Genomic DNA, 13,862 nt, shown 5'->3' with positions numbered 1-13,862 from the left:
TAGGAAATAAAGAAATACTATCAGTTTTTGTGCATCAGAAAAGCAAGTGTGCAAGAAATCACTTTTCTTGTACAACATACCTTAAGAGTAAGAGTAACATAGTCTCAAGTCTTAACGCTTCTGTAACTCCTTGTACGGTATGGTGTATATATGTATGAATCTTCACGTTATTCAGCTATTCACATAAACTATTATATATTTATATTACTTACTCTTCCTGCAATTTTAGATTATTTAAGAAGCATTTTTAGTAATCAAACATTAAACAAGTCTCTGAAATTGCTATTATCCCGTCTTCACATGCTTAGCTGTAATATGATGAGGTGTGGTTTCTTTTTTTTTATGTGAAAGAAGCATATTGTTCAATTGGAATTATCTTAGACGAAAATCTACTCAAATTAAGATGTTTTCCCCCAGGGGAATATACACAGATGAATTTGGGTTAGTGGCCCAACATCACTAACCATTAGTTAGTTTATTTTGTGAATTCACCATTTCATATAGCCGGAAGAATATGTGTACGGCCAGTTTATGCCTCTATTGAGTAGCATATAATTAACATTGGCCCATACTTTAATTACCAACTCCCTTACTTTTAAATATAATTGGAGGAACAAAGCTATTAGGAATCAATCTTTAGGACACTGACAAAGAAATTCCACCTTCCGCTTTGGCTGTATAGCTTTTTATTTGCAGCAACTTTATAAAACTATATTATATATTAGGATATGATAATTAATCAATCTGTATAACTAGTTTTGATTAGTGTGAATAAATAAAAAATAGTTATTTGTATTGTAGTATCTATGACTTTAGCGGATTACATGGTGCCACGATGATAATTTCTAATAATCAAGGCAGGTTTTTTCTACTATTTTGACCATACTAGCTACATTTCTTTGTGCTGCTAAATATTGGGAGATAAGACACAGAAGATGGGGTTAGGTTATTTGTTTCCATCTATCCATACCAATATGATAGGAAGTGTAATTATTAATATTATTATACATTATTTTAATACCACCATGGTTCAAATTCAATGAGATAAATTGGAAGGTTATAGAAGAAAGGGAAAGAGAGTAAGATGAGGCATAGGAGGCAATAACTTTAATATTCTTGTTATTATAAGGCACTGATAGATAAGCAACAAGGAGTAGCACTGTTGAGAACTAGTAAGTCAACACTAAATAATACACCACACACACACACATTATGATTAACAAAAAGAACAAAGCATGCTGATAGCACCTTTTAAATTCCAATTATAAAAGAAATGAATATGTCCCATTATTTGCTTTTATGAGTTTTCGAAACATATATGATTAATTGTGAGGCAACAAAGAGAGATTGAATGAGAGAGACAAATACACAAAAATAACAGAGACATTATTAAAGCATACATATACCAATCAAGTATATATCATTCCTACTATAACAATTACTTCTTGGGAGCAAGCCTAGACTTGATTTTCTCAATCTCCTTGGTACCAACCTAGAATGCCTTGGTCAACACGTTATCCGGGATCGGTGGGGTGGCAGCAAACAAAGTCAGAGGAATAGACTGTATTCCAGGCAATTGGCTGTTGAAGGCTGAAATAACTGCAGCAGGTTCATTGGCATTGTTCTTCTGGAAATGAACCAACCCTTTTGGGAAGACAAAGATCTCACCCTTGTAGATGGTCTTTGATATGAGAACATTGGATGTTGTTATGAACCCAACATCAAGTTGACCTTCAAGAACAAACACAATCTCAGTGGCACGTGGGTGTGTGTGGGGTGGGTTGAGTCCACCTGGGGCATAGTAAATGCGTGACAGAGACACACCAAGTGTGTTCAATCCTGGGATCTTTTCAACGTTGGCTCCTGTTACAGTGGAACCGAAGGTTGTGTTTGCTGTCACACCTAGTTTTACTAATATGTTTGATGAGAAATCAGATGCATTCACTTTTGCAGTGTCTTTACACGTGAATCCATTCACCTTAACACCTGTTTTTTCATTCACACACTACCCATGTCAACCAGCCAATGATTTTTTAGATCTGGGCTATGCTTAATTTACTTAAAAAGATTAACTTTTTTATGTTGTGTTAACAAAAAAAACCTTAATTAGTAGTCATATGCAAGTGGGTGCACCATATTATGAAAAAGGAAGCAATATTAAAGTAGTTGGTAGGCCTAATAGTGAGTTAGTTAGAGTTAATTGAAAGAAAACCAAAGGATCAAATATAATGATTATTATGTTGTTGTTGTTCCAGACACACATATCACAAGAGAATAGAAACATCAAAGGAGAAGAGATAGATAAAGAAATATAAGATATACTAGATGTAGTGTCTGCAAGATAGAGGTCTTGAAGAGCATCAGGATCTGATGCTGAGGTTGAGGCTAAAACCCGAGCAAAAGTCACCGCTAACACTGACCCTATGAACTTCATGGTTAACTATGAACCCAAGAATGAGGAAACAAAATTGGGTGGGATGAAAGGAAACAAAAAAGAGAAGAAAAAATGTGTATTGCTTTAAATGCTTTGGGCAAGTTGGAATAAGTTAATGAGGTTTTCAGTATTTATATAGATAGGCACAAAGGTGAGAAGAAGACTTAGAACAGAGACAAAAGGATGATCATGAGTTGAATTTCAATACTGAATGTGTTTGGAATCAAAGCATGCAATATGCCAATTCTTAAAGCATTCCAATCAATTAGCATTGCTTTCAATTCCCCTTCATTCTAAACAAACAAACTAACGAAGTAACAAATATACTGCCATGGAAAATTTCATAACTTTTGAGAGCATAAGATATGAACAGACCTGAAAGCAAGCTGCATCAACTAATGCAAAGAGAGAGATTGAGAGCCAGGCATTGAGTCCCGAAGGGAACGGTCTTCCCCTTGAAGCAGTGAACCCAATGAGGAGGAACCCGGTAGGTATTAGCCGGAATGCCGACACAAAGAACGAGCCTGTCCTTGGAATCACCTCCTTCATAGCCACCATTGTAGTTCCCCAGAAGAAGAACGGTGATACCAGCACTGTCAATTCCCAAAGCCCTTCCGCAAGGCACTTCAATGATTCACCTTCTTCAATCCACACACAAGATAACTTTAGTTAAACATATTTCTTTTGTTGCTGACAGTTATTAGTTAGTAATGTGGCCTGTTACTGACATTTACAGACTTACAGTTAGTTATTAGTTAGTTAGGGAAATTGTTACTAGTTCATTTTGGGTACAGACTGATACCTTGTTCCTTATTGTTCTCTGAAGATAACGATACAGTGCCGTTTTATCCCTGTTCTTCATTAGCAAAGGGTGCAACGCACTCGATGTCTTGGCCGGTGCCGACGCAATCTACGGCGGAAGAAGCAGGGGGATCTTGGAAGTCGAGCTGTTGTTGTTCGGTGCCGGTGAGAGTACAGAAGACGGTGAATGTAACCGAGCTGCGCAACGGTGCTTTCAAAGCTGAAACAGTAGCTGCACGATGGTGGAACAGAGCTGCGCGATATCGACGGTGGCTTCGAAGCTCGTTTCAGCGACGGCGGCGGTAGATGGACGGAGGTGAGAGAGTGAGATCGATGACAGAGATAGGAAGGAGGAGCTCGAGGGTGATGGGAGGGATGGATTCGCGTTTAGCCGTTGTGTGGAGCTAAGGTTGCTAGGTTAGGTAATTGGCTAGGGCATTCCAGCAAAACGATGGCGTCTTGCGTGCAACACAGAGATGCAGAGACAGATGAGAGAGATCCAGGAGCAGAGAGAGACACAGAGAGAGGATAGGAAGAAGAGAGAAGAAGATGAAGAAGACTGAAACCTTTAGAGGTGTGAAGGAGAAGGTTTCTGAACCTTAGATGAAGAACAATTTTGGTTTTTTATTTTTTTAATATGTTTAACATAGAGGAAGAACAATTTTGATTTTTTGTTTTTTTAATATGTTTTTGTTTTGTTGTTTCAATTATTTGAAACTATAAAATTAGGATTAATTGAATTCTAAAATTTGATTAATTTAAAAGGGTATTTTTGTCTAATCAAATAAAGAAAGGATGTTTAAGTCTTTTTATAAAATTAAATAGATAAATATTTTTTATTTTTATTTAATTAAAAGGGTGTTTTAGTAAAATTGGTGATATACTATATATTTAAAAAAGAAAAAATTAAATGCTGACGTGGAAAATAAATTCCACATGGCTTATTGTTATTTGTCTATATTTTAAACGTATCGGTACGTATGAATTTATCATCGTACCGTAGCAAACACCTTGATTTAAAGAGTTTCAATTTTCAAAATGCATAATAGCTTCTATTTCTAGAAAGAAATTTAAATCACCTAAATTTTGAAGTACAAATGTAGAATGTAATTGCTGTAAAACAATTTGAGTTTTAGAATTATTATTCTCTGTTAGCAACATGTCATCAACATAAATGAGTATATAAATGATGGAATTAGAGGTAAATCTAATAAAGAGGTATGGATATGATTTTGTAACTATAAAGCCAAAGGATTTAAGAGTAACGGTGATAGTAAGGTACTGATGAGTCCAGATTTTCTAATATATTTTAGCTTGATTCGAATGGATTTCATCACATAAACTCACATTTAGGCACCCAAATAGTATACTTTTGTGTTTTGCCCCTAAATTGGACTTAAATATGAAACATGCAATTTTATGCTTGAAATGAGCAATTTAATTCCACTTTTATTCTATTTGGTGCCATGACCTGTTTGTTGAGTAATTTCAGGTCATAGAGGCAAGAATGGATAGCCAAAAGTGGAAGGAAGCATGTACAAGGGAAAACACTTGAAGAAAATAAGAAAAAGCACACACAGACAAGTGTGCGTATGCACAAGAAGGAATTAGCATGTGTGCGTACGCACGAAAGAACATTCAGCCAAGTATGCGTACGCACACATTTATGCGTACGCACAGGACCCAGCACGTGATTACGTGCTGCGCAATTTCTGAGGGCTTTTGGCCCATTTTGGAAGCCTTGAAGGCTGAATTGAAGTGCTATATGAAAGGGATATCAACACATATGAAGACATTAGTTTAGGAAGCCTCATGTTTTACATTTTTAGCATAGTTAATTAGGAGTTGGGGTAGTGTAGAGTAGATTGCTCTCCTAGGATTTGCTTCAATTCTCAATTGTAGCATTTTATAGCAAGCTTTAATTTTGGATTTTACTTCTTTAATTGTAAGTACTCTTAATTTCCTCTTTAATTAAAGCACTTTTACTTTCATTTCCTTTTGATCAAGTTATTTTGTTCATATTTGAAATTTTGAGTTTCTTGAAGTTTTAATTGATGAATTTAATGTTTCATGATTTCTTTATGCTTGATTGCTTGTTTCTTGTTGATATTGTTGATAGTTGGTTATAATTTTCCATTTTCCTTTACAATTTTTCAGGTTTTGGCTTTGTACCCACCAAGTGTTTGTGAAAATGTCACTTGGTAATTTTGAGTAGATTTTCACACCTTGACTTGGGGTTTGAGTTCCTAGGATACTAGAGTCATAATGTCCGATATTTAGTGGTAATTCTTAAGGAGTTAGTTGACTCCTGTGTCCATTAAATCTAGCCTTTTATCAACTAGTTTGGTAAGTTAGTTAGTACTTATGGATTAAGGTCAATTATGCTTGCTTGACTTACTCCTCGATGTTTGGGGTTAACTAAGCGAGATTAACTCATTATAATTACCATAGTTGTGGTTATGGCAATGATAGGATTCCTTGGATCCTCATTCCCAAGTCAAGGCTCTTTTATGTATTTCTAGCATTTTCACTAAGTTTTGATCTTATCTCCCTTTTTGCTTGCATTGATTTCAATTTCGATCATCTCTTAGTTCTTTCATTTCTTAGTTCTTTTAATCTTTCGTTCTTTGATTTGAAAATCACTCTGTTTTGCCCCTAACAACTGAAAGCGTAACACTTCAATTGCATCTTAAGGGAAGACGACCGGAGGTTGAATTACTCTTAATCTCGGTTTATAATTGATTTGAATTTAACATTTGATTGATGTTTAATTATTGGGTTTGGACTATACTTACAATGGACAAATTCTATTTTTAGTGTGAAAATCCAAACCTATGCTCTTGGGAAATCTACCAGGTACCAAGTCCTTGGGGCTTGTTTGATTTACACACAAGATGAGGATTTGAGTGTATAAATCCTAGAAGTTGTGTCATGTAAACTTTCTCATTCAAAGTTCCATATAAAAAAGCATTATGGAAATCATAATCTACTCCTACATGATGAACAAAGGCTCTAGCCACTAATCTGGCTTTATGCCGAATGATTTTGTCTTAGGCAATTTTCTTTATAGTAAATATTCATTTTCAAGTAATAACCTTTTTACTTGTAGGTAATTCAACAAGATTTTAGGTTTTATGATATAAAAGAGCTTTATACTCAGTTACCATAGCTTCTTTTCATAGATAATCTTCTCGAGACATTTTTACACTTTTTGGAAGAATAGTTAAATGTTAATTTTTAAGATTAGATGTTATCTGATAGGCCTTTGGTTGCCTAATACCTGCTTTTGAATGTGTCTGCATTTGGTGAATGTTTGAGGTTGTTCTAGAGTTTGAGGATATTACTTGAAGAGGAGGTAATATGATTTCTATTTTAGCATTGATCGCATTGTTGTTGTTGTTTCCCTCCATAGTGAACTCTTCAGCTTCTTTCTGAGAGTTATCCCTGATACTTTCAGCAGTTCTGTAAGTTCTAGCCTGCTGTAAATGTCTTCTTGCAGTCCTTTCAATCTCAAGATCAAAGTCAAAAAGGGGTTCTTTGTCCCTATTCCTGCTCATAAATAGACAGAAAATAAAAAAAGTGAGAATCTCTACGTTAGAGTGTAGAGAATTTCTAGTGAGGTATCCTGTGAGAAAAAATTAAATAAAGTGAACTAAATATGTAACTTTAAAATTTCGAAAATCAACAGAGAAAATTAATCCACTAAATGCGAAAATAATGAAAAAAAATTAGTTAGGAAAAATAAAACTACTAAAGGGACACTAAACTTAATTTCAAAAATTAAGAGAACAATTTTTAATAAAACAAAGCTAAATAAAATTTAAAGAACAAAACACATAAAAACAAAAAGCTAAAAACACCTAATTTAAGTTTTCTTACCGACTAATTTAATCATGCAAGATTCATTTCATGGGAAACTGTCAGTGACTAAACCCTAATGTCTTAGTGATTTAATCTCCTCTAACCTAGTTAAGTGCCAATGTCTTGGTCACTTAATTTTTGATTAGAGGGTTAGGTTTAATTCTAGTTTATAGCCATAAAAATCCTAATTACCCAGATATAAAAGAAATATATGCCACGTATTCCGTTAAGTCAAAGTAAATAGAAATTTATGAGGAATTTAATTTGCTGTTGTTCAAGTGAGATAACTCTTCAAAGAATTACAAGAACGCATATAGAAATAAGGGTTATTCTTTTGATCTACCCAGATTCATAAATGAAGAATGAAAGTAATCCTTGAAACTGAATCAATTCATTAATTAAAATAGAAAAACAATACTCTTAATCCATAGAAATAAACAGAGCTTCAAACCTTAACCGAGGAGGTTTAGTGGTTCATGTTTCAGAGAGAATTCAGGTTTAGAAAATGTGAAAGTGCAGAAGTGAGAAGCCCTCTCGTAAAGGGTAAATCTTTTTCCTTTTATATCTAACCTAATTTAATTTCAAACTAAAATAAAATAATAAATTCTAAACCTAAAAGATTTTGTTTGTAAATAAAAATTACAAAAATAAAAGACAAAACAATAATTAAAAGCTAAATCCAACTAAAGATGCTCAATGAATGAAAGTGGATCCGAATTGCCTGGTGTTGAATGCCAGCTTTGGTGTTTAGCACCCAAAGGGGGTGGAGCACTTCTAACCTATAAAGCACGGATTCTCTCATGGTGCCGGCGTATCCGTGTCGGACACGAATCCGATACCGACACTCGGTGGATACTTCAAACGAGCGTATCGGCGGCGTGTCTTCTCGCGGTGCAAAATTTTAGTGGAGCAGTCACGAATCTGGACGAGTCTGACCCGAATCTTGGTGGAGCAGCCACGAATCCGAACAAGTCCGACCCGATCCAGATGTTCATGAGACGGATCTTTCTGCTGGACTGCAAATCTTAAATTGATTTTGTGATTTTATGGCCCGATTAACCAATTTTTTTCTTTATAATTGATTCATGATGGACTTGGAGGAGAAAAATTGATACATTTTCTGCTAGCAAGATGGCAAGAGTAGATTAAAATTTTTTTTTTTAATAATTGCATAATTTTAAGACTTTTTTATGCAATTATATTTACTCTTATATTTACAATATGATATTTTATTAATTTAATATATTATTTAAATTTTAATTCACAACGTATCCTAAACGTGTCGTATCCAATTTTTTATAAAAAGAATGTGTCGGCGTATCTGTGTCGTGTCGTGTCCGTATCGCGTGTCGTATCGGTGCTTCCTAGCTTCTAACATTGCTGAGTTGTTGGCACTAAAGGCTAGCTTGGTGTTCAACGCCCAAAGGGGGCTGCTCCGATTCTTCTCTTTCTTGTACAAAACTCTGCCAAATTGATCCGAACTTCACCTAAAAAATACCAAAACAACTCAAAGTAGCATCCAAAGAGGATTTTAACACTAAAATATAATTAAAATCAATAAATTCTAACCTAAAATAAACAAAAAATAAGGTAAAGATGCTCACGCATCACCCTAGATATTAGATACAATCGAATATAACGAATAATAGTAAGTAGTAAGAGTTAGAAAATAAGTTAATTAATGAGATATTGCCAAACAACATGAATCATATACAGAGTTAGTGGTATCACTTTTATTAATTTGTAAAGAACATTGTAAAAGTACTGTTTTACAATAGGCATGACTGGATGTCCAAACCTTTTATGATACACATCAAAAGACAAAGACTTAGCAAGAAACCTCATTGGTAGCTTGAAATTTCACAAGACAATAATCAAGCCAAAAAATAAAATAAACATTATTATCTCTTGTAAACTCTTACAAGTTTATGTGCAATTGATGGAAGATGTAGTAAGTGATATAGATAATATCTCTTCTCCATAGGATTATGATGTATGAAAGAATTATCAATGTGATAAATAGACATGCCTGAGCCATTACCTATGTACATTTAATCATGGCCTTGATATTCTTGAGCTCGTTCAAGATAAGTTACATCTAGAGTGCAGTGATGAAATGCTCTAGAATCATTATATCAAGATGGATTAGCTATAGTTGCTGGAGTTGCTATTAATTCTCTTGGGTTATGAAAGGATATAGGAGGAGGAGGAGGAGCATTATGCATTGATGAGTTGGGAGAGTTTCATTGAGTGTATTGAAATTGTTGATCAAATCTAAAATAACAGTAGCTTGCCAAATGACCCAGTTTTTTACCATAGATTTAGAATTAAGGTCTATTTATAGGATTCCAAGCTCCTCTCCCTCCAGGACTTGCACGTCCACCTCTTCCTCTTCTATTGAAAGTGCCTCATCCAAAGGGAGGTCATTGAAGATTTTGGTTTTTCGAATTTCTCTATTTTGTCTTCTTGACCCATTAACAATGCTTCAAGATTTGGGATAGAATAGGGTGAATCTTTAGCTGTGACATATGTGGTGAAAGGATGATAATCCTCATCAAGACCATCAAGAATAATGGTATATTTAGACTCTATGATGGGGATCTAATAGTTGTAAGATAATCCACTAATTTCTTGATTTGTGGCAAGTATTCTGTTGTTGGGCCAAGATTTTTCTATAATTTTAGCTGCAATTAGAGTTATTTAACCCTTGCTTTGGTCTATGATGGAAAATATGTGTGTAATATGCTCTAGATTTCATGTACAAAATGGCATCCATGAACTCTATGTTTGAAGGCTGGATCCATAAAAGCAAACAACCAAGAAGTCAAATTGTAATCATCTATTTTCTATTCTTTGTATTCTTTTGTGTTTGTTTATGATGCTTCATGAGCTGTTGATGCAAAATGAATGGGAACTTTGTCTTTCTCCAAATGATGTTATAATTCTTGATCACAGATGGTAAGTGTGGCTGAGTGACGCCAAGTGAGAAGTTGTCATTGTTGAACTACTTCGACAAAGAAATTGAAAGAGGTTTGGTGACATTGTTCATGGTGGAGGGTGAAGTTTCTTGAACAACAACTGGTGGTGATTGGATATTAATTACATCACCCATGGATCGAAGAAGCTCTATGATACCATGTAAAGAGAAGAAAGGAGAATTGGAAGCCAAGCTTAAAAAAATTGAATTAGTAAAGTATTATTTGTTCTCTGTGTTTAACTCATACAAATAAAGATATATATAGTATAAGCTAAAAAAACTTTTTCTTGTTATTTCAAAAATTTGGTTATTCTATATCCTTGAAAGATGGTAATCATCGGTCTAGAATTTCTTACAAGAATATGATCACGTCGAAGTATAGTTTCAGACCAACAACTAGCAATCTAGTCAAAGTTTGGTTTGGTTGCCACAAGTTTAATCCAATAAAAATAACCGAAAGTATTACTCTCGAGTTGTCCTCCCTAGAATGTGCAACTGTGGGTATTAAAGTTGGTCAAAGTATCCAGTAATGATAAGCATAAACAAGAATTTAAACTAGCAAAACTTAATATACAAGAAACTTAAATTGTAAGGAATTAAATCAAAGATGATCAAAGCATTATCTAAGGAAGTATCAATCTAACAAGACAAGGTAAGAATTTAAATCTAGTTTAAAACTAATTAAACTAACTAAAAGTAACTAAAGAAGAAATAAGCAAAGGAAGTTTTAGGTTTTTAGTATAAGTTGCAAAAGACTCTTGGCTAAGTTATGGGAATCGAGATCACTATCCTTGTCTAATAATCATGTAATGACAATTATAAAGAATCAATTCTATTAAGTCTATATCACAACACCAAACTTAAGCTCTTGCTTAAGAATCATGGATTAGTTATCAAACTTTCCAACCTTAAAATACAAGGGTGAATGGTTACAATTCAAATGAGTTTAGTTAGCCGTTTCACATGCGGAAAATTGTGTAAAAATGTGTATCAATAAATTAGCTGGCAGTACAGCTTAAGTCTATCTGATACTGCGAGAGAGAAAATAAAACTGTAGAAAAACTTGGAAAAATATTTAAAGTTGAAAACCGGGCGCTAATTTTAAAGGTTTTGGCCCAAAGTTAGGCCAAATGAACCAAAAATGCCTAAGCGGTTGAACCAGGCCTAAGTCCAATATATAAATACCCAATTAAAGAACCCATTTAGCACATTCCACACATAGAGAGGGAGGAACTAGCTGAAGTGAAGGAGAAGAGAGAAACCCATTAAACATTATTCACATTCTTCTTATTTGCTCATAACTTGAGGTACGGTGCTCCGATTTGCATGCCATTTGCGGTCACATGTTTCTCTCATCGAGCCCATCATTTCTAACCAAACTAAGTTATTAAGAACTCAAATTTATCCCCCTTTCCTCTGCCCTAATAGTTTTGAATATTTGGGTATAGTTATTGGGTAAATTATTTGATTGTGGTTGTCTAGGGGTGATTTAGCATTGAATTATTATTGGATTTTACCCCTAATACCATTGGGTAAGGTGAGTTTCTTCAAAATCCTTTTGATTTAGTGTATTTGTGAGCCCTAGATATTAATTGTGGTAAATTGAATGTGAATAGCTTGAATTGGTAATTTTTTTAGTTGATTTGGCTTCTTTGAGTGTTGAGTTTGAGTTTGGACACTTTTTTGGACTTGGAAGCTTGTTCAGAATCATTTTTGGGTGTTTTGTGTGTGTTGAAAATTGACCAAGGTATGATTTTGGTTTTCTTTGCATATTTTGGGGTTTGATTGGTTGTCAAAGAACCGAATGTTATTGGATTGTTTCGAGTGATCGATTCGATTTACATTGGAAGGAGAAGGAGGAGTAGTTGTAGCTGAAGGTTATTACCTAAACTCTATAATGGTAAACTATAGTAGGAAAGAGTGTCAAAGTTATATACGTTTAGCTGTGAATGCGTCAATCGATGAGCATAAATTAGACGGAATTCCCATGGTTAAGGACTTTTCTGAAGTTTTTGCTAAAGATATTCCCGAATTTCCACCTCAGAGGGAGATTGAATTTACGATAGACTTGGTATCGAGAGCCGATGCAGTGTCAATTGCACCATATATAATGGCACTAATAGAACTTGCTGAACTTAAATCTCAGCTGGAAGAGCTTCTAAACAAGAGGGTTATTTGACCAAGTGTGTCTCTGTGGGGAGCACTAATTTTATTGGTGAAGAAGAAAGATAGAGGAATGCGACTTTGTGTGGATTACTGACAGTTAAACAAGGTGACAGTGAAGAACAAGTACCCACTGTCGAGGATCGATGATTTAATAGATTAATTGAAAGGAGATGGGGGTGTTCTCGAAGATTGATTTGAGCTCAGGTTACCATCAGATAAGGGTGAAGGAGGAGGATATTCTGAAAACTGCGTCTAGAATATGTTATGGTCACTATGAATACGCGGTGAGGTCCTTTCGATTAACGAATGCACCTGCTGTGTTCATGGATTACATGAACATAGTATTTTGTCCCTTTTGGGACAAGTTTGTGGTGGTGTATATAAATGACATCCTGCTTTATTCAAAGACAATGAAATAGCATGAGGAGCATCTAAGGATAGTGTTGCAAATTCTAAAAGAGCGAAAGTTGTATGCGAAGTTATCAAAGTTTGAGTTCTGAAAGGAGGAAGTAAAGTTCTTAAGTTACGTGGTGAGTAAAGGAGGGATAGCGGTGGATTATTCAAAGGTAGAGACGGTGATGGAATGGAAAAGACCAACGTTAGTGATTGAGGTTAGGAGCTTCTTGGGATTAACCAGGTATCACAGAAGATTCATCCATGGATTTTTGCAAATCGCATTATCGATGACTATGCTAACTAGAAAAGATATGCTACTTGTGTGGACGTCAGAATGTGAAGAGAGTTTTCATACTTTAAAGGAGAAGTTGACTTCAGCGTCAGTCTTAATTTTACCTGAACCGCACAAACCATTTGAAGTTTACTGTGATGCCTCGCTGAAAGGCTTAGGTTGTGTATTAATGCAACACTGGAATGTGGTGGCTTATGCTTCGCGTCAGCTAAGACCACATGAGGTGAATTACCCAACTCATGACTTGGAATTTTCAGCGGTTGTGTTTGTATTAAAGATTTGGAGGCACTATTTGTACGAAGTAAAGTTTTGAGTCTTTTTGGACCACAAGAGTCTCATGTATATCTTTGATCAGAAAGAGCCCAACATGCGCTAAAGAAGATGGATGGAGTTACTGAAGGATTATGACTTTGAGTTAAGTTATCACCCCAGGAAGGCTAACATTGTAGCAGATGCCTTAAGTAGGAAGTCATTGACTGTTGCTTGGATGAGGATTAAAGAGGAGGCGTTGGTAAACAAGTTTGTGGAGCTTAAGTTGGATATTGGGAAAATTGACAGAAAAGCCATTTTGAATTAGATGCATATTTTAAGTACCTTTAAGACAAAAATTCAGAGGGTCCAGCAAGACGAGCAGAAGCTTCAAAAAATGTTTCAACCGATTGGGAAGGAGAGACAAGGAGAGTTCACTAAGGATAGCGAATGGTTATGGGATAAAAGGGAATATCTGTGTACCAGATGTTGGGAATTTGAGGCAAGGATTGATGTCGGAAGCTCATAACAGTAGATTCTCTATTCATCTAAGAAGTACGAAGATGTATCACGATTTGAAGAAAACTTTTTAGTGACCTAGAATGAAGGGTGATGTAGCTTCACTTGTGTCCAAGTGTCTGACGTGTCAGAAGGTGAAGATAGAGCAACAGAGACTGACGAGAATG

General features: G+C 35.0%; 1 pseudogene; it reads right to left on the bottom strand.

The window, feature by feature from the left end:
• Positions 1-1,262: 1,262 nt before the first annotated feature.
• Positions 1,263-2,869, bottom strand: LOC112723881 (rhicadhesin receptor-like; annotated as a pseudogene).
• Positions 2,870-13,862: the final 10,993 nt, after the last annotated feature.

The sequence above is a fragment of the Arachis hypogaea genome, chromosome 1 (genome assembly GCF_003086295.3).
Source record: "Arachis hypogaea cultivar Tifrunner chromosome 1, arahy.Tifrunner.gnm2.J5K5, whole genome shotgun sequence".
NCBI lineage: Eukaryota > Viridiplantae > Streptophyta > Magnoliopsida > Fabales > Fabaceae > Arachis > Arachis hypogaea.
The sequence above is the reverse complement of the archived record's forward strand: the minus strand, read 5'-3'. Positions and strand labels throughout refer to the sequence as shown.